Source organism: Tribolium castaneum, chromosome 2, assembly GCF_031307605.1.
Source record: "Tribolium castaneum strain GA2 chromosome 2, icTriCast1.1, whole genome shotgun sequence".
NCBI classification, from domain to species: Eukaryota; Metazoa; Arthropoda; class Insecta; order Coleoptera; family Tenebrionidae; genus Tribolium; species Tribolium castaneum.
The window spans coordinates 23,270,819-23,286,498 of record NC_087395.1 but is presented as its reverse complement, the minus strand read 5'-3'; the positions used below and the strand labels follow the sequence as shown (position 1 = coordinate 23,286,498).

The window sequence follows — 15,680 nt, the reverse complement described above, 5'->3', positions numbered from 1 at the left end:
TTGATCTGAGACACTTTTATTTTTGTATATATATATATAACTAAGGGCCATTATGTTAATTTGCAACTAACAATAGCAATAGCAATTGATTTGATTTGCGTGGTTAACTTTTAACACCGAATTAAATTTTAACAAACCATTTTATAAACGGGCCCCAAACGTTATATTAAATAATCACACTAACAAGAAGTAATAAATAATAATTAACACGAAAGTATTTGAATGGCATTAGTCGGACCATTAATTCAAAAATATGTACAATATAAAATAATTGAGAAATTTTTATTCAGTAGTTTGTTAAAATCGGGTAATTAACTATGAAGTCGCAATTTATGGCACTTTTTACACATTTCTAAAAAAATTATTGATGAAACTAATTTTTATCGAGGATTAATTTTTTATTCGTTTTTACTTTTGTTAGCTCTTTTGTAACAACTAATAATAAGAAGACAAAAGTCTTGTATCACTCAAGGATGAAATATCACGGGATTAAACTATTGAAGCGGGATTTTTAACCACTAAACAATATTTGAAGACGTAATCCGTTAAAACACTGGATTAAAAGAGAATTGGGACAAATTCAATTCAATTTTATCGAAGAATCAGCAGATTAGACTGTTGTTTATCCACGTTTATAAAAGAGATTCTGCTCTCGATACCTCAGTAGATATCGCAATGAAAGTGCCAGTACTGATAGTACTAGCCCTCGTGGGCTTGTCTAGTGCCAATACGAGGGGCTCAACAATCTTGAGTTTAGCATTGAAATCGAAAATGTTGGAACCGCCATTCAGGCTGAAAAACACTACCACAAATCGAGACAAGCTTTAGGTTTGGGAAAAATTACTTTTGACCAATATTTACCGCCACGTTGAGGTAACACTTGGAAAAAATAACTCCGTTTTTAGTTATTTGTTTTAAAGATTAATGCTTATTTGGCCCAACTGGCTAAAGACTACCCGACACTGTCACTCTAGAAACAATCGACAGTCGACTACAATCCGATCTATTCTTACAGCGATCTCCTCTTTCACGACAGCTTATACCGTTTATAGATATGTGTCTAGCGAGAGAATCATCGGCACGACCCATCAATCCTGAATACCCCGAAATATTGTGGATTTCATGTCCTGATCAAGCTGGTTTGGGGTAACTGAACCGTTAAAACCCATCAGACCGGCTTCCAATTATTAAAGTCCAATATCAAAAAGGAGGTCTTTGCTTTCTACTAAAACAATATAAACTCTGTAATTCATGTTTATTATAACTATATATATAATATGAAATATGAAAGGAACAGATTTAGTTGATCGAAACTGAAATTAACATGCCGCGTTGAACTTAAAAATAGCTACTTTAAATTCAAACAAAAACTGAACCGGTTTCTCTGGTATGTTAAGAGCCAAGAATTGCTTTTGCGCAACAAATGTTAATGAAACGTTCACCCATAGAATTAACAGCTATCTCAATGCGACCTTCTAGCGATGACTCTCTAGCGTCAAGTTGCAGATCATCCAGAACGTGAATAACATCCTCGCGTGGCAGGCACATCACAGATCCTTTCTTGTCAGAATCCACATGCATTGCCATAACAAAAGAAAGAGAAGGAGATTTCTTACGTTCATCAAAATACTTCTTATTTGTGAAAACATTGTAGTACCGATTTTGAAAGATTTGTTTAAATGCGTCTTGTACAGTATTTGGACCACATTTTAATTCCATTATTATCCCAGATTTATCATTAAACAGTACTATATCAACTTTGGTGTTATGAAATGGAATTGTTATTTCGTTTCCGAAGAGAAATCCTGCTTTACTACATGTCAATGTAATTATACTCTGTAAAGTTGCCTCATTCAATGGATCGATAAGTGTTGAACGTTGAAGTAGACAGGTTATACTATTTTGAAAATTTGCTAATTCTTTTTTGAACTTTGCTAATGAATCACCTTCATCACAGAGAATGGTTAGCTTAGAAAATGATGCTGAACAAGCGTTAGCCAATTTACTGTTAATACCAAATTTTTCAAAAAAATAAGCTCGTAGCAGCTTCGTAAATTCATCAATTAGCTCAGCGTTAGGTATTTGGAGTTTGTGATCATCAAATGAATATGTTAAGTATCCTAGAGATACAAGAAATCGAACAACTATTTCTATGTCACAAGTCAAATTTTGATTAACTAATATGTTATGCAAAGATTTCAGATCGCTTAATTGTAACGGTGCTAACGTGAATTGAAAATCTTCTTTAACACCTTGTAGAAGTTCATACAACAACGTTTTCACGCTGCCCTCTTCAAATAGTTTAGACATATTGTGAATGTAACCAGATTCTTGCCAATAATTTTTTAAAGCACCTTCTCCCAGAGATAAATTTCCCAAAAACTGCACAATCGATTGAGGATTATATAGGCATTGTTTCGAGCCATTTAAATACCCATTATATTTAGCCTTCGCTTTTTTTTCCAATTCCCCCGTTACTGCAAACCGATGAAATAGAGTACAAACTTCATCTTCAGTGAATCCATAGAAATCTTGGCACAGATTCTGGATTCCGAATTGCCGTCGCAATATATTACCCAATAGGGTGGAAATCGCTACACCACCCACATCCAAAATTCCGGTAATAAACGCTCCTTTAATGATCGCAGAAAATTTTTTTAGAGCATGTCCAATTACTTTAATTGGGAATGAGGCAGCTTCCTCTAGCTCTTTGAGCTCAGCCTCTGGATCAGCATTCTTCACATTATACAACGCATTTGAAATGATCGAGTCGTACTCGTCAACGAGCAGAAAAACCATTCTTTTATGAAACTTATTCAGATAAGCTGCCAAACATCCCAACCCCTTGACTACTTTGGCATCTGGAATTCCTGTGCAAGTAAATTCGCCACACCATTGTTCGCAAACCTCTTTTTCATCGTCTTTCAACGGTGACAATTTGGATTCGTAAAGGTATCTGTGTTGCTTAAAAGCTTCCGATATAGCGCTTCTACACACATTCACTGCATCAGATTTGCTTTTCACGTCATCATCACAGAGAAAATTTATGTTGATTATCGGAAATTGTCCGAAATGAGTATTTACAAACTTCTTATTCTCCATGACTTTTAAGTTGAACTTTGCTGAACTGAACAGTTTGTAATTGTCTTTGTCTTCCAAAACCGTTGCTTTCTCCTTTCCATTTTCATCTACTTCCAGCTCCAAGAATCGTTGCATCATGGATAAGTTTACAGATTTGCCAAATCGGCGCGGTGCGGTACACAATACCATAGGTTGATCGTACGTTTCAAAAACTGCTAACATCAACGCACTTTTATCAACAAAAATACCGGATTTCAAGACAACTTCAAAATCCGGTGAAAGGGTAGCTTTCAAAGAATTGGCCGGATTATCCTCCATAATAAACAAACTGCCTGTAACAATGAATGAAAACCACGAATTAATGTTTGCACAATAAATCGAAAAATACTACAAAGAAATGGGAAGCATGATAGACAAACCTTGAGTGAGTTTAACAAACGTTGAATTTTGAATTAACCCTTTAACTTATAATTTATGCAATAATTACGTAAGTTTGAGTATGTACAATATGCACCTTTTACGGACATTGTAAGTCAATGGATTAATGACAAAATTCAAAATAGAATTTGTAATAGCTCTAAGCTCTTTATGCAATAAGCTGCAAAAAACAAAGGCATTTTGCAACGTATTGCATACTAGTATTTTTTACGAATCAGTCACGAAAAGCAACCATTTTGATATGAGTGATTCTGAAGATTCTTAAAATCAAAGAAATTATACGAGTCTGCTTATAAAAACGGATGTTTCTCCAAGAGGATATAATAAATTTGATTCCTTGAATATATTAATGATATTCTACAGAGTGGAAAAAAAATGATTTTCATCAAGTCTCGTTTGGATTACTGATGTAAAAATACGTAGTCCCGCTATACGCAAATAAGGACGGCAGTACTCTAACCAAAAAGAATTGAATATTGCCATTCTCGATTTACCTTATGTGTCCAGGTCGGATGTACGCCTCTAAAATGTAGGACAGTAGGTATTTTCTTACAAACTGTACATGGAAAGTGTGTGTTACTACAGTTCCGAAAATTGTAATAATTTGTAATTGTCAATTTTATTGATTGATGACATTTATTGACAGAAATCCCAATGAAGCGGCACAGGAAACATTCCATGAGAAAAAATCTCACAAGCAACTAGATGAAAATCATTTTTTCCCACTGTACTTTTAAACAATAATTATAAAATAATGTTATTTTTTAACACTAGTGATAAAATGAAAGGCGTTTGACAACTCAAATGACATATCAAAATACCTGTTTTTCATTACTAAATTGTAAAAAATAAAGCAAGCAAGATTGACCCATAGTATTAACTACACACTGTTAACAAGCACACCAACAATTCAAAAACAGTTTTAAATCTTTTATACGGAACAGAAAAAAATAAACAGGTATACCCTTGTAAGTTAACCTTTATAAGTTAATCTTTACCCAAACTCTGAATAGATGTCTTATACTTTCTTTGTGAGTATAAAATTAGTCTCGAAAAAATTGACCTCCACAAATGGTGTGAGTTTGGTGGCTTATACTCTAGCAGGTGTAAAAAACAAGCATTTTTTTGTTGTCATGTACCTAATTAATAATCAGATAAATTTTCTAAAATAAATTAAAAAATGGCAAATACTAAAGAAAGTAAAATTGTAGCAGAATATTATACACCATTAAAAATAAGACAACAATCTGACCTCCAGCAATTTAAAAATAGTTACAAATCTTTTACTCAAGATAAAAAACTAAATATACCAAAAAATATCAAAGAAGTAACTCAAATGAGAAATCGTAATTTTGCTATAGAATATCTCAATTCGACCGTAAATAAAAAACTAACAAAGACAGATTTTTGCAAATCTAAAAGTATTTCCAGAAATTCCCTTAATATGGGACTAAATTCAGTTGGAATTAAGATTGCATGTAAAACGAGAACAAACGGGAACAAACCAGAGCAATCCGGAACAAAAGAGAACAAATCGGAACAATTGGGAACAAAAGAGAGAAAAAGTAAAATAAAAAATAAAAAAATATTCGATAATGTAGAACATAAAGCAGGTAGTCGTAAAAATACAAGTTTAGATGAAGAAGCAGACGAATTAATTAGTAAATCTTTATAAACTTTTTAGAAATAGACAGATTAGAAGATGGAGCAAAAATAGTTGGTTTCAAACAAGAAGTTGTAGATAAATATATTGCAAGAAAAGCAGCTAATTTATTCCTTGAACAATTAATTATGACTGATTGTGAGCTAGAGTCCGCTAATAATAAAATAGATGAATTGGAATATAAATTAGATAACTACAATAATTACGATCCTAAGAAACTAGCAGAATTAAGAAGCAAAACAGTAGTAATACCATCAAACATCGATGATGTAAAGAAAAGAACTTTGAAAATATTTGAAAGACATACTAAAAATATGAGAGCAATAAATGAAAAGATTCAAAAATTGTAAATTAAATGGAAAGTACTGTATTCAAGAATTTAAATATATTCAATGAAGAATATCCAAAATTCCGAAAAAAGTTTTCAAGTCTCATTCAACAAGTTAATAAATTAAAAATTATTATTTTTGTTCTTATGCTTATTATCGTAATTGTAATTATTGTTTTCTTAATTTATTACTTCAACACTAATAAAAAATAGCGATTATGTTATGTTATGTTATATTATGATGATACTAATACGTGTCCATAAGCTAATGTATCTGTAGAATTAGGTAAAAGGTATCTTTTATCATCTTTCCAACTTAGAGACTTTTTCTTTACTTCTTCAGTAAATATATCATGTTTATGACTCCTGATCACTTTCTGCCTATGAAAGTATTCTTTTTGATTAAACAAGCAATTTTTGTAATCTTCAAAACTTATTTCTTTCTTCAATACTGCTTTTTTGATACCTTTTAACTTTTTCGAAACAGACGTTTCAGTTCTGTAACTGTACATTTTTGACCTTAAACCTATGCATTCTAATATCTTAATACCATTCAATTCATCTTTGAACTTCCCTATTACTTTCTTATTTTTATCCGAATATAATGGATGATTCTTTGGATAATCAGCTGTATCAAAATAGTCGGGATTGTTTTTCATAAATTCATAGAAATCGGCATTTTTAATCTCATATATAAAGCTATCAGTGTCTCCATAAAGAAGTTTTACGTTTTCATTAAATTCTTTTTTAATTACATTGTAATGGAAGTTATACATTAACAATTTCGATAAATCTAATACAGCTTGTCCAATATAAATTGGTTTATTAAACAATACTTTTGTTTTAAAATTGTGAACTGCTGCCAGGTGTTTGCTAAATATAGTTCTGTGTTTAAAATTAGGTTTGTTTATCGCTTTTTGTAATTTTTCTTCATCACAATATAATTTAATATTTTGTTGGTTTCTAACAGATTGCATTGACTTACCATATGGGGCATTAACCATTAATTTCCAGAAATCTTCTGCATTCGGGTGCTTTTGATATATTTTCCACATATGTCAGATTTGACTTTACTAACTCTCTTTTTCCTTGGTTCAGCAAATAAATCATCATCAAATGAAAATATTTCTGAATTCGCTTCGCTCATGAGGACTCTGTCCGAATTCCGCAAAGGAGGCATAACTGATTTTTTTCCGTTTTTTATTTCCTTATGTAATTGCTCTTCAGCTTTAATAATAGCTTTTATTAAGTCTGCTTTATTATATTTTCTAATATATTTGATGTCTAATGATTTTGCAATATTAAACAGTTCAGATAAACGAAGATTACTTAAGTTCCTTCGTTCCATTTATTATAGGAAAAAATCTAACAAACAATTTTTAGTAAATAAATAAATTCAATCCATTTTTATGCAAATCTGTTTTTATATGCCTTTTAAAATTAGTTCTAGTGTAATATCTACCACAATCACATAATAAACGAGTAGAATTAACTGCTTTTTTACATTGTTTACATGTTTTTTCATATTTATTTCTATAGTTATAAAAATCATCTGGACATTTTAATTCCAAACAAATGGAGCAAAGACTTGTCATTTATTAGAAAATTTATTCATCAAAGACTTCAAGATTACGAAAGTGTATTTTAAGAAAATCTTATATTATATATACTTATCATATCGTTTAACCTTTTCTGAAACATTTGTCGTGCTTCTTGGTCATCGTTATGTGAGCAATTCATTTAATTTATTACATTTTTTTCATAAGAAATTATCTATAAACAGTGCATGATAAAACACACTGTCCCTTTTGAGGTAAACTTGTGATAAGCCTCGAGATTCAAAAAAATATGTGTGGTATAGGGAGGAGGTGATCAATTTAATGTTTATTTAATTCATTGTCAAAAAAATAAATACTTGTAATAAAAGGGATCTAGTACAATATGCGAGGCAATATGGGACCTACGTATTATAAAAAATAAAATAAATAAAACTATTAGATGTAATTATATGATGAAGACAAATAACGTATGGAAAGAATTTTATCATCCAAGAAAGAAGAAGCGAAAAATTAAAAATTAAATTATTGACATAGATAATACTGTTACTTGAAAGTTTATGATCAAGACGTATTTTTCATATTAGACAATGATAATCAACCTTTGTTTAAAGGTAAAGATTTAGCAGAAATATTGGGTTATGAAAAATCAACAAATGCTATAAGTAAAAACGTGGGTAGGTGTTGATTTTAAGAGAAAATTGATAGTCGTATTTTTTTGGAAATATGTTGTTTTTGCAGAAAAAGAAAAATATTAATCACAAATAATTTGCTTCAATTCATGGGATTTATTGAAGAAATAACGCGATTTTAAGAACTTTTTAAAGGACTAGGAAATCTCATACGAAGAAATAGATTATAAAAATGCTAAAGCAAATTTGTATAAATATATACAAAATGATTAAAAATTTTAAAGAATTAATAATGATGTTGAATAACAATAAGGCAAAAAAAGTTAGGAAATATCATTTTAAATTAGAAGAATTGCTAGATAAATAGGAAACTAACGTTAACGAATATAATCTTTTAAGGCAATACATAATTATAAAATTAATACTAATCCATTAAACCTGTTGGACTTTATAAATAAAAATAACTACTCCTATAAAATTAATTTGAGTACGTGGTTGACCGATATATGGTTTACGTTATTTAAAAGCAAAATATAATATGTAATAACAAATGATCCTTTATGCTTTATACAATATGGAATTTCAGTGGGGGGTGGCTATCCCCCACTGAATTTACGCGATATTAAGAAAGATTTAAAGAAAATTTTAGAAAACTATAAAATAGAATACAAATAATAAATTATGATAAGATTAAAAATGAATTATCATATTATAAAAATTGATAACAAAATATATTATAAATATTTCGCCAAATAGTTAATTTAAATAAAACAATATGGATTTTATTGAGTGTTCGTAATATTAAATCCCTAATAATAACATTAAATACAAAAACGGATCAAGAAATTAAAGAATATTATATTACTTTGGAAGAAATATTTTATTCATATTTGGAATACACTAAAAAGTTTTATTTGAATATAGGAGAATCACTCGAAAAGATAGTCAGATAAAGCAAATTGAAACGATAATTGAAATTAAGAGAGATGATTAAAAATATTATCAAGTTAACCAAAGAGCATATAATAAATAGTATAATAGTTTTATAGCAAAGATTCGGTAATAAACAATATAACAACAATTGTGGTAAAGACATGTTTTCATTATAATTTAATCGATGATGATAATGTAAACAGGTAACTCATCTTTGATAACCTAAGCACAACAAATTGTGCTTAAAAAAATCCAACTTTTAGATTACTTCAATATATATATATATATATATATTTTTGGAATGCAACTAACTTTGAGAGAAATTGTGTTGTTGATAGAATGAGTAGGTAAGGTTATTAAGGCTTCAGGGTACCGAAGCGATTGTTGAGAATTGGTGTACTACAAGTTGCATACTTTTTTTAGACCTGTTTTCAGTGACAGCTGTCAATCATCAGATAGGCATCCGACCTTCGCCTCGGGGTGTCTTGTCCCTTCTCATAAAATGCAAATAATGTAAACAAACTGAATTCCACTATCGCCCACGATAGTTTCTCTTATTTCAGAGATTCAAGCAACATACAGCGAAAAATACGTTTTTTATTTTGTTAAAAAAATTTGATACTAAAGAATAATAAAATACTAGCATAGTTTTGTAAAAAATAATACACCATTACACCATTTATTTATTAGGTTTTATGTTTTAATTAACCGAATTCTGCTCGCTATATTATCTGTCATGTGCATTTCCAATTGGATCACTTGCATTGAAAAAATATAAAATAAAATTAATTGGTGAAAACAGTTTAACTTTAAAAAAGTTACTAGGAATATCTCATTAAAATGATGAAAACTTCTTTAAACCCGCTTTTAATTTTATCCAGGTAATAAATTCTGAAAAATACATTGTTGTAAAAATTTATTGTAACTATACCCAGTAATAATTATAGTACAAATAACGTATCGAGAGATTGTAAGATCCAGTCTTAGGGATATAATTTGTTTACGTTACGCCTAGTAAAATAAATGATACTTTTATAATTATGTATTATTTTAGAATTTAGGAATTATTTCTCGTTTTTTTATTAAATTTATACAATTTTTCTATAACTAGCTTGCGAAGATATAGCTGCGTTACTCTTACATTATATAAATTTTGTGTATTTCTTTAAAATATAAGTAAACATTGCTAAAGATCGGGTACCTGAAACTGAAATCACATGTAAACAAAAATGTTTATTAGAAAGTTTAGAAAGTTTTTCATAAGCTCATGAGTCATAAGACTTGTATTTAGTGGAGGGTTTAGGGTGGTGGTTGGTACTTATATATAATCAAAACATATAGTTCTACAACTTCTTTACTCTCGGTGTCGGTGCAAGGACTAAAAAAATTTTATACGTGGGAGTTAAAAATAAAAATTGTAAAAAATGTATGTATTATAAGAAAAAAAAACAAACGACGCCCCCTCATAAATGTTTTAAAAATTGGAAAAACACTTCAACTTCAATGGAAGCAGCAATTATTTTGGATGGATTTAAAAAATCAGTAGACATGCATAACGTAAGATTTAAAAACCTCATAGGAGATGGTGATAGTAGCGTCTACAAAAAAATTCGTAATGCAAGACCATACGGGCCTAATTATTTTATTAAAAAAATTGAATGCCGAAATCATATACTACGAAATTTTTGTACTAAAATTAGAGAAATCGCTAAAACTCCTCGTTCTGACATAAATATAAAAACTTTTTTGCGCAACAATTATTTGAAATTTAGAACCGCAATTGTTTCAGCGATAAAATACAGAAAAAACGAAAACTGTACTTTCGATCAAAAAGCAGAAAACCTGAAAAATGATATTTTAAATGGACCTGCACATATTTTTGGTAATCATTCAAAGTGCGCTACGTATTTTTGTAAAACAGTTGGTCAAATAACAAATGCAGTTGCATATTCTGACTTTAAAAATAGTTACTTGTTTGAGTTGTTCATGCAGGCATTAAAACGAGTTGCAAATTTATCTTCAAGTCTATTGTATGATGTCGATAATAATTCTGTTGAGTCATTTAATTCAGTAGTTAACAAACTTGTTGGGGGTAAAAGAATAAATTTTTCAGAACGCGGTTCTTATCATGGCAGATGCTTTGCGGCAGTCGTAAATGTAAATAACAAAAACAAATTTGTGTTTAAAATTATGGAGAAAATATCAGGGAATAGTGGCATTTACACCACAAAATTTTCAAATCGCTTATTAAAAACCAAAGAACTTCAAGCTAGAAAATTAAATAAAAGAAAAATTCGTATTCAAAGTGCAGATTCGGATTATGGTGCGACTAATGACATAATAGACATGCCAACAGAAACATATGACAAAATAAAAAATGAGTTCTTGAATGATTTGGCTGCTTGCGATATTTTAAAAATTCCTTTGTTAACAATTGGTCAACGTAATAATGAGCATATTAATATGAAATGTACGACCAATACAGCGAATGCTGTAAAAGATATCTTGTATCGTGTGGGATTATCTAAATTTAAAAAATTACCCGAACCACTACAGTGGGAAATTGATAATGAAGAGAAAGCAAAGGAGAAGTTTGAACAGACCACAGGTATAAAGGTAGATTCATGCGGCTTTTTTGTTGATAAAGAAAAAATTTTTTTAGGTGTAACACCAGATGGGTTAGTGGGTTCAAATGCTATTGTTGAAATTAAATGTCCACTTAGCGCAAGAAACACAAATATTAAAACTGCCATAGAACAAAAATTGATTAAATACTTAGAAATAGATTCTCAAGATGATAGTAAAATAGTTTTAAAAGAAAAAGATAATTACATGTATCAAGTACAAGGTCAGCTCCACATTACTAATCGCCAAACTTGTTATTTTATAGTATACACCTCTCCAGATTTAAAATATTGTATTATTGAGAAAGACGATAGTAAATATTGGAACGGAAGAATGATAGATTGTCTTGAAAATTTTTATATGAATGCCATGTTACCAGAAATAATTGATTCAAGACATAGTCGCAATTTACCATTACGCAGCATAATAAAAAAGGATTTGTAAATAATATTTCAAGTTTAGTTTTAGAGATTTTTACATAAATACATAATATGATGATAAGCATTTTAATAATAATTATAATTTTTAATTTGAACAATAAAAGTAAAAAAAAACTTCCTCAGTGGGTTGACACTTTGTCGTGGTGAGGGAGCTCAGTAGTTCTATCACAAAACCTGTGCAGAACGAAGCTAAGTACAACCAAAGTTTTAATCATCTTTTTTATACTTTTTTTAAAACAGGAATAATTTTATTGTTAAAAGTATTCAAAAAAATAGCGAGCGTGGTTACTCGTATTTCAAAATCTCATAAGATACGTTGATAGCAGTGTCTACAAAAAAAACGTAATGCAAATCTATAGGTACCTAATTATTTTGTTAAAAAAATTAATTCCGAAATCATGTGCTTTAATTTTATACCACTATTAGAGAAATCGCTAAAATTCCTATTTGTGCCGATACATTTCTCTGTCTTGAACAAATGCAATAAAATTATTATCTTGTGGGTCACCCCAATGGTGGTTACCTCCAGCGGTGCGTCCTAAACCCGTCATAAATCTTCTTCCAGCTAGCTACGCATTCGAAGAAGGATGCATTAAAAGTTGCCTACTTACAATTTAATTTTTGCTTTATATCTAACAATTAAGAACAGTTAACAAAAATCTAAAATATCTCAGGTCTGTATTTTTAAATTTCCTATAAAATGGTTTTTTTAAATTCTCAATACAATGCACCGTTATCAAAAATTCGTACCAACTTCATTAACAGACATTTTATTTAATAAAAAAATATCTAGGCATTTATTTCAATCAAAAATGACTCTTCGACCTACATTTACTTATAAAGAAACACTGCAAATGTCAAGAAACTCTTCAAGTCTAAATTTGCGGCTAAAAACAGTGAAAACAGTTTACACGTAAAACGTATGCGCCAGCTCCCAGAGGGTCTAGAGCCTTAATGGTCAAGCTTATTTGCCTGTAAAGTATGCTATTATAAAGTAACTGCGAAAGGCAATTAGTTAACTTTAACAAACTAGTTGAGTTTAATGAATAATTGGTATTCTGAATATAGGTATGCCTTTCTTCCGATAAATGAGATTATTCACTTACTTCCAAGTATAAAAAAAATACCTATTGTGCGATTTGGACCTAAGAACAGTGTTGTATCCACGATTTCGTGATACTTCAGAAAGGGGAAATATTAATATACTCGGTGTAAAATTCAACAGATTTATTCTCTACAAACTTCCAACAACTTACAACGTTACAACAATTTACTTTTAGCTCTACATCGCGTCTCCTTCCCTCATTTTTGTGACGGTCCTTTTTAAGAAGGAAAAACTACCTGCTCCCAGAAGGGGGGCGTCACGAGCGGTTAAGGATTGAGGGTTGCACATTTAACAGGAAAGTGAAAGTTGTACATTACAACAATAGAAACAACTTACAGTACGAGTCAGCGTTAAGCAGACATTTTCTCTGCGATATGTAAAAACCTTTACAAAAACACAAATTCAGATAAGCAATTTTGCCTACCGAACAACACGTGTTACAACTTCCTAGTGATAACAGTATAATAAATATAATTATTCTAGTTATTATGTAATTACTGCCATGTTTTGGACGCGAAAACAATTACAATATAAAAACCACGTGGTCGTGGGTCAGGATTCAGTTATTTGATTTACTTTAATTTTAGACACAATCGTTGAAAATAAACATAATGTCAGACGAATTACATTTTACTTATAACATTTAATAAATATCAAGACAATCAAGACTTACCTGTTAATCGATGCACAACACGCTCACGCTGCTACAAGGTGTCAACCAGAGACATAGAATAAGAGAGAGGAAGAAGCGAATCTCTCTGTCTACCCCTCGTTTTTTCGCGAAAGCGCCACCTAACCCTGAGAGAACAAACTAATTCGATAATAGCGGGAAATTCAAACAGGACATTTTATTTATTTTCCAAATTTAAAGAATTATAAATGTTAAATGTTTCTGTACTCATGCACTGTTACGAGACATTTTAATAAAAAAGCATCTGTAACAGTTGCAATAGCATAAAAACATTTAGCATCGCTTAATAAAATGAAACAAAGTCTTTCCAATAAAAATTTATTAAAAAAATAATAACGTGCTGGAATGTATAGGCAAAATTAATTTAACTCGAATTGTTCTTCATAAACATATTCAGATGTAGTAATATATGTAAATACATTGTCTAAATATACACAATGATCCAGAGAAACTGAGTATGTTGGCATCAGATTAAATTATTGAATTGCTACCTGAAAGTGTACACTATTGGTATCCTTTAAAATTTAAATTCAGATTGCTAACAGACACAGTATTTCGGGATCAGTCTGTATAAATACATCAGTTTTGTTGGTTTGATTACTTGTCTACAGACTGTTCAGAAAAGCAAAAAAATATCAAAATTTTGCTTGTAACCTTTGACAATAGTCCAATTTTTAAGTCCATTAAGGCTAAATTTAAACAACTATTTTTCGAAATTTATTTGCGGTTATAAGGTTTACGGACGTTTGTAAAAGCGGCCCTAACACGTACTTTAACAGTTTGATGTCAAAGTTTTTGATAAGTTTTGAAATTTTTTAAAAGTAATCTCGATTGCATCGTAGTTATTAGTAAATTACTCAAACACAAAAGAATTACAAGTGTGCTAAAATTATTTTAAATAAAAAGCCACATATCTGATATACATAACTATAACTGGAAGTTAACTGATTAAAACTACCATGTAATCATTTAAATTTATAATAATAGTAGGCTTTAATATTGATTAACTTGTATGATACTTGTAGAATACGTTTTTTTCGCTTAGTTTCTAAATTAAGCAATCACAAAAAGGACAAACCTTATTTTTTTAACAGGCATAGGCGTTATAACATTGTGTAAAACAACATAAAAGATTAAGACATAGAGGGATATGGCGAATTTGAAAACCTTGAACCATAGCAAGTCCTAAACTCCCTGCTTTCACAAAATACTAGCTTCGCAACTACAATAAATTTATTTATTATTATGATATACCTATTAATTACTGCACATTATATTTAACTCGCCTTCATGGGATTTTCAATTACATCCCAAGAACCGTTATCATCTCCAAGGACGGTCTTCATCTCCTAAACATCAAGAAATTCCCTTATTAGAGAAGTTTGTGTGATCCTTCTTAGTGTAATATGATTATATTAATATCTAGAAATCGCAATTAATTGTTGTATAGACACCTTTCAATAACGTTTACCTTAATTTGCCTTAAGTTGATTCATCCTTCATTAAAACACTGTCATTCACACTATACACTAGATTCAAATAAAAGATCCATATAAAAGTAGAGATGTTTGATCACAAAAACATTCAAAAAATCACGTTAAATCGTTTTCTGAAGTCTTTAAAACACATTAAAACAAAATGTCGCCAAAAACCGCAACGACAGCAAAATAATCGGCTGTTGATAAATCAAAGAATTAAAAAGAGAAGTGTGCGCACGTCGATTATTTTTAAGTGAACTTTCTTTACTTTTAGCAAAATGTGTGACAGATTCCTTTAACTTTACAGATTTCTTTGGAACTGACGCGACCTCTAAGCTGGAGCACACGAACTATTTTAGCCGTTTCCCCTCTTTGCCTCACCCCTCCCAGTGAACACATAATTTGTATACACTTTCAGGGGCCTGACCAGAGACTTGGAATGTGTACTTCGGAGTGACAGACCGGGCAGAAATGCAACGGCGCAATCGTAATGGCTGCGGGTGCGTGCTGGGTTGACTCCGGACCGCCCGCCGATGAGCTGGGGAGTTTAGGGCGCGGCTCACAGGTGGCGACAGGTGAGATACAGGGGTGGGCCAATCGCAGGCATGGGTTTGCGCGGCTATTTTTCGATGTTGAATTTACAGGGATCGCTAATCACGGGTTGGTATTCTCAAATAAAACAAATTGATCAACCCTTAAGCCCTAATCAT

The 15,680-nt window shown here is 30.6% G+C and overlaps 1 long non-coding RNA gene across 2 annotated transcripts; it reads right to left on the bottom strand.

Annotated features, from left to right (window-relative positions):
- Nucleotides 1-1,313: 1,313 nt before the first annotated feature.
- On the bottom strand, nucleotides 1,314-15,608 carry LOC135265509 (uncharacterized). 2 transcript variants are annotated; one of them, XR_010333240.1, is made up of 3 exons: nucleotides 14,964-15,608; nucleotides 13,475-14,914; nucleotides 1,314-3,413 (listed from the first exon to the last, which is right to left on the bottom strand). It is a non-coding gene; the product is annotated as an uncharacterized LOC135265509 (long non-coding RNA). The 2 variants fall into 2 exon arrangements; XR_010333239.1 differs by having other exon boundaries at nucleotides 13,475-15,608.
- Between the last annotated feature and the right edge of the window lie 72 nt (nucleotides 15,609-15,680).